Here is an 8,850-nt window from a genome sequence, read left to right on the forward strand (position 1 = left end):
GATGAATTTGGTTAAGTCTCGTAATAGGAGTAGTCTGATGGATGAAAGTAGTAGCTCGTGCATATCTCTGAAGGTCACGAAATATAAACCTCATGTAAAATCTCTGTCATCAGTGTTGCAGCAGCAAAAGTCCCACTGATAATATCAAACGGAGTCATAAAGTTTTCTGTCAGACTATCAGTGTACATGTATACATTAAAAAATAAATGTATTTTTCATCATCATATACTGTGTTTTTGTCGCTCGAATGAATTTTATTATTTCTTCAAGGTTCTTCACATACATACACCTTAAGAGATATCAAGTAGGTGTAACATGTTCTCAAAAAATTAGGGTTGGCACGCTGAAGAATTTTGAGTCAGAGATTTTGCTGGTTTTGGCATGCACTCACAAAAAGGTTGCCCACCCCTGGCCTAGGGCAACCATAGAAAAAAGAAGGGGTGGAGATTGGAGGGCGTAACTTGGGAATGACTTGGAGCCCTTATCTAAACTTAAGTTTATAAAGGCCAGCGGTAGTCCCCCCAAAATGGGGATAAACATGGCTTCCCCATGGAAAGACCTCATGGTGAGGAACTGAGGCCTTTTGCCAACAACTAGCAAGGAACAGGGGCATCCTACCAACTGCCATGTGAGTGAGGTATCTTCTAAGCAGTCAAGCCTTCAGATGACTGGAGCCCCAGCCAATAGCTTTATTGCAACCTCATAAGAGACCCTGAGCAGAAGCACCCAGCTAAGCCTCTCCCAGACTCCTAACTCTTAGAAACTATAAGATAATGTTTTGTTGCTATTTCAAGCTTCAAAGTTTGGGGGTGATATGTGAAGCAGAAATATATAACTAACTAGAGGCCCGGTGCATGGATTCATGCACCGGTGGGGTCCCTTGGCCTGGCCTGTGCCCTCTCACAATCCAGGACCCCTCAGGGTATGTCGGAGAGCGGGTTTCAGCCCAATCTTCGCAGGCCAGGCCGAGGGACCTGTCTAGTGCACAAATCTGCACACTGGGCCTCTAGTATGCATATAAGATCTTTGGTTAATCTCTTCCTTCCCTCTCCCTCCCCTCTTTCCTCTGAGATTCATCAGTGTGTTCCATGTTTTCATGCCTGTGCATTGAGTGTCTGCCTCCTGGTGGCCATTGCGCATCATAGCTACCGGCTGGTCTGCTGGTCGGCCAGTCAGCCAGTTGGCCAGTTGGCCAGTCGCTTAGGCCTTTATATATATAGATACTCTTACTCAGTTTCCTCTTCTGATTCTAACTGATAATGTGACAAAGGTTAAGGGTTCACCACTTGAGCACATTAGGATACTAACAATTGGAGTAAAAAAAAGAACTAAATGGCAAGGAGATTTCATGGAAAACTAGGCACATGACTGGATTAGTGTATAGGTCTTTGTGTGCCCATATGTTTCCTTTTCTTTGGAGTAAATATCTAGGAGTAGAATGACCAAGTCATATGGTAGGTATATGTTTACCTTTTAAAGAAACTGCCAAACTCTTTTCCAAAGTGGTTATAGATTTACACTCCTACCCACAGTATATGAGAGGTCATTTCTCCACATCCTCACCAGCACCCAGACCAGACTTTTTTTTTTTTTTGTAAGTGTATAGTGGTATCTCACTGTGGTCTTAATTTGTAATTTCCTAATGACTAATGACACTGAGTATCTTTTCATGTGTTTATTATCATACTTTTATCTTCATTGGTGAACACTCTGTTCAATTATTTTACCCATTTGTTTTTGGGTTGCTTGTTTTCTTATTATTGATTTTGGACGTTATTACATGTCTAGATACAAGTCCTTTGTCAGATATATGATTTACAATATTTTTTTCTAGTTGGTCTTGTTTTTAGTTCTCTTAACATTGCCTTTCAAAGAGCATTAGTGGTTTTTTAAAATATATTTTATTGATTTTTCACAGAGAGGAAGGGAGGGGGATAGAGAGCTAGAAACATCGATGAGAGAGAAACATCGATCAGCTGCCTCTTGCATACCCCCGACTGGGGATGTGCCCACAATCAAGGTACGTGCCCTTGGCTGGAATCGAACCCGGGACCCTTCAGCCCACAGGGCGACGCTCTCTATCCATTGAGCCAAACCGGTCAGGGCGAAGAGCATTAGTTTTTAATTTTGATGAAGTCCCACACATCAGTTTGTTTTTTTTAAAGAACTGTGGAATCATAGGTAAGATATTTGCCTCACCCAGGTAACAGAAAAGGGAAAACTGTAGTCTGAAGAATTAGACTAATGGGAACAAGACCAAAGACTAAACTAGCCACCAGGGCACTGAGCAAGAGGGTGGGGAAGGAGGAAGAGACCCAGTTGCAGATGATAAGACATTGGGTAGATTTCAGACATGCAGAGTGGCAGATATGGTTAATTAGCATTCAGCACATATTCTGCAGAGGCAGGAGGCTAAGGATTATATTTCTCAGAATACCTTGCAGTCGGTCAGATGTACTTGGATGAGATTTAGAAGGCAGAAGTGAGACAAAAACCATTATACACTACTTTAGCTATTCCTCCTGGCAAGCAAGGTCATGGAGATGTGACATATGTTTACAGCAGTGATCCAATGATGTCCCTAGCTTTGCAAATATTGAGAGGTGGTTGCATCAGAGCGTAGCCACGGCAATGTCCTGATCATAGTTTCAAGGTCCCTGGATCAGAGTTGTAGCTACTTGCTCTTAAGTCCAGTCATCAGTGGAGACTTCCAGCTGCCCCACCCTCCTGACTGTGGCAGAGGTAGCAGCTTCCCTGGCAGAGCACTCCTCACATGTTCTGGAGGTCATTTCTGGAATTTCAGCCCACAGGGCCCCTCCAGACTTTCCAATTTACTTTGTAAGCCTCTATGTCCTTGTATCCTTAAACTTCTTGGAGGGGTTTTTGTTTCCTGCATTGAGCCCTGAGTGATAGGAGATTGTATCTGGGAAGAATGATAAAGAATAAAAGGTCTCTCACCATGTGGGAAGGATGTGACAATGTATGAAATAATTTATTTGTTTAATGAGCATATAACAGACATGAAGTGCATCCTATTGTTAGATACTTGGAATAGCAACTTGCCCTGAAGGCGCTTACACAATCTGATGAGATCATGGTATGTTGGGACTCTGTGTGCTCACAGACAAGATCTCAATCAAATTTGGAGAAATCATGAAAGAGGTAACTTGTGAGCTGTTTTGTTTTTTGTTTGTTTGTTTCTTCAATGGATGAGTAGGAATTAGTCAGCAATGAGGAAGGGGATGATCCTTCTACCTATAATCTGTTAAGCAAAACTTTTAAATATCTGTGTTCCCATTTCTCCCCCACACCTTCTCAGGAAAGTGAAGGAAGGAGCAGGTGTGTGTTTCTAAAGACATTAGAGGAGCGGGGGCTAAGGATAAAGTAGGAGCTTCCGGGGGAAAGTGAGGCAGAAGCTTAAAAGTGTTTTGAATAAGGAGGTGGCAGCAGTTGACCTAAGAGAGATTCTGGGCTTCCCTAGAGACTAAAGGTAAGGCATCCTCAAGCTGGCCTCAACTTTTCAGTCTTCATGCCCTCACCTATCATAAGAGAGTCAGAATGGCATGGGATTATGAGGCCTAGGCCAGGTTTAGTGTCAGGGTTGGCACTTACTAGCATATAGACTTGGACATATTATTTAACTTCTAGTCTGTTTACTCATTTATATAATGAGGATAAAGATAATACCTCCCTCCTACAGTGTAAAGGTCAAATCAGATAATGGATGTTAAAAAAAGTTGTAAATTATAAAGTACTACAAAAATACTAGTCACTATTATCTAGTAGATCTTGTTGATTCTATTTAAGGTATATATTTCTGTTATAGACTGAAGTGTGTCCTTCCCAGATTCATATATTGAAGCCCTAACACTCAGTGTGACTGTATTTGGTGATAGGGCCTTGAAGAAAGTAACTAAGGACAAAGGAAGTCATAATGTGGAGCCATAATCTGATAGGACTGATGGTCTTGTAAGAAGAGCAAGAGCCCAATGGATATGGCTGAGTGATTGAGTGCAGACCTATGAACCAGGAGGTCACAGTGTGATTCCTGGTTAGGGCACTTATCTGCAGGGGGCTGTGCAAAAGGCAGCAGATTGGTGATTCTCTCTCATCATTGATGTTTCTATCTCTCTCTCCCTCTCTCTTTCTCTCTGAAGTCAATAAAAAAATTTTTTTTAAAGAGGAAGAGACACTAGAGCCCTCTTTCTCAGGCTGTGCAAAAAGGAAAGGACAGGTGAGGACGCAAAAAGAGGTCTCACCAGAAACCAATCCTGATGGCACCTTAAGCTTGGACTTTTAGCCTCCAGGATGGTGAGAAAATAAATTTCTGTTGTTTAAGACACCCAGTCTGTGGTATTTTATTATGGCAGCTCTAGCAGGCTAATGTAATCATTCCCCAACCTTTTCTGTCTTTTTTTTTTTTTTTGGCTAATCCTCACCAGAGGAAATTTTTCCCATTACTTTTTAGGAAAAGTGGGACCGAGGGAGGGAGAGAGAGAGAGAAAGGGAGAGAGACATCGATGTGACCAAGACACATTGATTGGTTGCAACTCAGGTATGTGCCCTTGACCAGGAATCAAACCTGCAACCCTTTGGTGCATGGGCTGATGCTCTAACCACTGAGAAACACTGGTCAGGGGCATTCTCCCCAAACATTACTTCTTTTTATCCTCCAAGCCTGATTTGGTTCAGGCCCTTATCTTCTCCATATCATCTCTGCAGACCTTTCTGTATTCTCAAGTGGTGCTAAAGGAATCTTTCCAAAGAGTTTAGTTAAAAACTGTGTAGGACACAGAACTATCTATACTAATAATAGCCTAGGTCAGTGATGGCGAACCTTTTGAGCTCAGCGTGTCAGCATTTTGAAAAACCCTAACTTTGGTGCTGTGTCACATATAGAAATTTTTTGATATTTGCAACCGTAGTAAAACAAAGACTTATATTTTGATATTTATTTTATATATTTAAATGCCATTTAACAAAGACAAATCAACCAAAAAAATGAGTTTGCGTGTCACCTCTGACATGCGTGTCGTAGGTTCGCCATCACTGGCCTAGGTGGTCATCATGCCCTCACATCACCACAAGATGGCCGTCACAAGATGGCTGCACGCACAGCAGAGGCTGGTCCGGGCGTCTCTGCCGCCTCGCGTGGAGGAGGCAGGTCGTGACAGGGGAGGGCAGTTGTGGGCAATCAGGCTGGCAGGGGAGGGCAATTGGGCTTCAATTAGGCTGGCAGGGGAGCGATTAGGGGGTGATCAGGCTGGCAGGCAGAAGCAGTTAGGGGCAGTCAGGCAGGCAGGCAGGCGAGCGTTTCGGAACCAGAGGTCCCGGATTGTGAGAGGGATGTCCAACTGCCAATTTAGGCCCGACGGGATCAGGCCTAAATCGGCAGTCGGACATCCCCCGAGGGGTCCCAGATTAGAGAGGGTGCAGGCTGGGCTGAGGGACATCCCCCCATGCATGAATTTCATGCACTGGGCCTCTAGTTTACTGCATAAAAGGCAAATTTCTCAGCTGAGCACCAGACTCCTCTTGTACTTGATTTGACCTGCCTTTCTAGCATTGTTCTAGTGGTCCTTTCACTACCACTCTATGCTTTAGCCTTACTGAAATTCTTACCGTTGCTCAGGTATTCCATGCTCTTTCACAATTCTCCATTTTGACCTGTGCTGTTCCTCCTACCCAAAATGCCTTTCCCCCTTCCTGACCACCCCTCCTTCTATCACCTTCTCTTCTCACTGTCTCACTTGTTTCTCTGGCACATCTATTCATCTTTCAGCCTTGGCTCAGGTGTTGTCTAACCTCCTGAAGCTTCGTTTACAGCTCCATCCTCAGTTCTCTCAGCAGCACTTTTTACACCCCTCTGTTACAACACTTATCACACTGTTTTGTAAACATTATTTTGAGAGTCTTTCCTACTAAATTGTGAGCACCTGAAAAATAAGATACCTATTCATTGTTGAATCTTCCTTTGTACCTGAAACAAAGGAGGTACTGGATACATATGTATTAAACAAACAAACAAAAATCCCACAGTCCAGACAAGACATACACAAAAAAATTAAATAATAAAAGGCAGCAGAGAAACCACGAGTTATGTATCTGGGAATTCTTCATGGTACCTGGCACAGTGCCTTGCATGTAATAGACTCAGTAAATGTTGTTGAGTAAAGTTCTAAATGAAAAATAAAAAAAATAAGATCATAATCATTTAAATCTGGGAGAACTCCAGGATGGGTTTTAAAAGCTGGTACCCACAAATATAATACAACTAGGGGCCCAGTGCACATATTTGTGCACCTTGAAAGGAACTGTGGGCCACGAGGCTGTGGTGGGCACAGGGGCGGGTCTCGGCCTATCCTCTGTGCCCCTGCCTGGCCCTTCCGGCTGCGGACCCTGGTCTGCTGTCTGCCGGCAGTCCTGCTCCTGCCACAGCCGGTCCCATGCACTGGTGGCACTGGGCCCCGCTCGCACCCACTGAGGGCACAAAGCAATTGGGGCTGGCGCCAGCAGTGGGTGCAAGCAGCAGCTCCTGCCCTGATTGCCCCTCAGGAGCAGAGGGAGGTGGAGAAGCCCTCAGGGGTGATCGGGATTGGCAGCCACCACTCACACCTGCTGATGGTGCTGAGCGAACAGGGCCAGCGCTAGGCACTGGCAGTGGGTGTGAGCCATGGCTCTGGCACCGGCAGCGGGTGCGAATGGGGCTGGCGCAGGCAGCAGGTGCAAGCGCTGGGCAGGACCACAGCATATGGGAGCAAAGAATTTTCAGTAAGCACCAGAGACCCACCCTGATGATAGCAACTGGCGGCCGCCTTGGTCTGGTGCCTCCGCTCACCTGCTCCACCATCCCACCACAGCAGATGCCCGCCATGTTTTGCGCTCTGCCTCCTGCTGTCAACACCCGACATATTCCATGCATGCCCCCTGGTGGTCAACACATGTCATATCAACTGGTTGTTTAGTTGTTTGGTTGTTCCACCGTTCCGTCTATTTGCATATGTATAGACGATCCAATCTAGTGCCTTCAAACTTGGTCCATACTCCTCCTTCATTTTTCTACCTTACCCCTGGCTCCATACTGTAAGCTCTTTTAAAATTAGGGGATCTCTTATTCATCTTTATATCTTGCATTAGAGACTCAGTGCACAAAATTCGTGCACTGGTAGGGTCACTAGTGGCTGCCAGCTGCTGGCCAGTACTCCCTCCCTTCCCCGAGCTGGCCCTTCCCCCTGGTCGAACTCCTGGACAAACTCCCGGTTGCACACTATGCTTTTATTATATAGGATTCCTTATCTACTATAATCTAGCCAGATGCTTTGCACATGGTAGGCATCCAATAAGTGTTTGTTCCATTTTGTTAAAAACTAGATTATAGTACCCTACCTGGTTTGGCTCAGTGGATAGAGTGTCAGCCTGTAGACTGAACGGTCCCAGGTTCAATTCTGGCCAAGGGCATGTGCCAGGTTGCGGGCTTGATCCCCAGTCGGGGGTGTGCAGGAGGCAGCTGATCAATGGTTCACTCTCATTATTGATGTTTCTATCTCTCTCTCCCTCTCCTTTCCTCTCTGAAATCAATAAAAATATATATTAAAAAAAAAATTCAACAACCTAGATTATACGGAGCCTGGATGGGATTTGAATAGGCTGTGTTAAAGAAAACAGAAATCCAGATCAGGGACACAGCAGAAGCGTATTCATTTCCTATTGCTCCTCTAATAAAGTACCACAAACTTGGTGGTTCAAAACAACACAGACTTATTATTTTATAGTTCCATAGGTTAGAGGCCTGAAAATAGGTCTTATAATGCTAAAATTAAAGTGTCAGCAGGGCTGTGTTCCTTCTAGAAGCTCTAGGGGAGAATTTGTTTCCTTGCCTTTTCCAGTTTCTAGAGGATGCTGCATTCCTTGGCTTGTGGTCCTGCATTATTCTGACCTCTACATCTGTAGTCACATCTCCTCTCATTCTGACCCTTCTGCCTCCCTCCTAAAAGAACCCTTGTGATTATATTGAACCCATTGGTTGACCCAGGATGATCTTCCTATCACATCTGCAAAGTTCCTTTTGCCATGTAAAATAGCATCTTCACAGGTTCTGGAGATTAGGACCAGGGCTCTTTGGAGAGCCATTATTCATTCTGTCTATCCCTAGGAGCAAAGCTGAAAATATAAGAATGCACAATTAATGCTTGGAGATGGACTTTTTCAGCTGAAGCAAAATGTTCATGAAATATTTGAGCCAGGTAAGAGGAAAAGTAGACTAAAGAGGCACTTGAAGTATAGAGATGATATAGACCAGTGGTTCTCAACCTGTAGGTCACGACCCCTTTGGGGGTTGAACGACCCTTTCACAGGGGTCTCCTAATGTTGTAATGTACCCCTCGAATCATACAAGGATGCCTCAAGAAGTCGAATTAAAGAGTCACATTTATTGCAAATCCGGGACTATGAGGGGGCATTTCTCTCTCCCAGATCTCATAGTGCCCGCCCCATCCCCAACACCAGATTTATATAAGCAAAGATCACAAAAGTATTGATTACATCCCAAGGTTTGGAATGAGGAACCTGGTTTGCAAAAAAAAAAAAAAAGCAGTTTACAGAAGCTGAAGCAGTTTTATTTAAGCATGTTATCTAAATTATAGTTTTGGGTCTCCGGATCACTGAATTGACATGAACACATTATCTAGAGCCCTTGGGTCCTGGGACCACTAAGTCAACAGGGACATGTTATCTGGAGCTCTCTGACCTTGGGATAATTGTGCTGTCCTTCCCAGGTACAGAAGAATGTGCTTTCTAAGACCAGTATGACCACAACCAATGGGATATTCACATTACAATCAATAGGGTATT

This window comes from Myotis davidii, unplaced genomic scaffold (genome assembly GCF_000327345.1).
Source record: "Myotis davidii unplaced genomic scaffold, ASM32734v1 scaffold290, whole genome shotgun sequence".
In the NCBI taxonomy this organism is placed as follows: Eukaryota; Metazoa; Chordata; class Mammalia; order Chiroptera; family Vespertilionidae; genus Myotis; species Myotis davidii.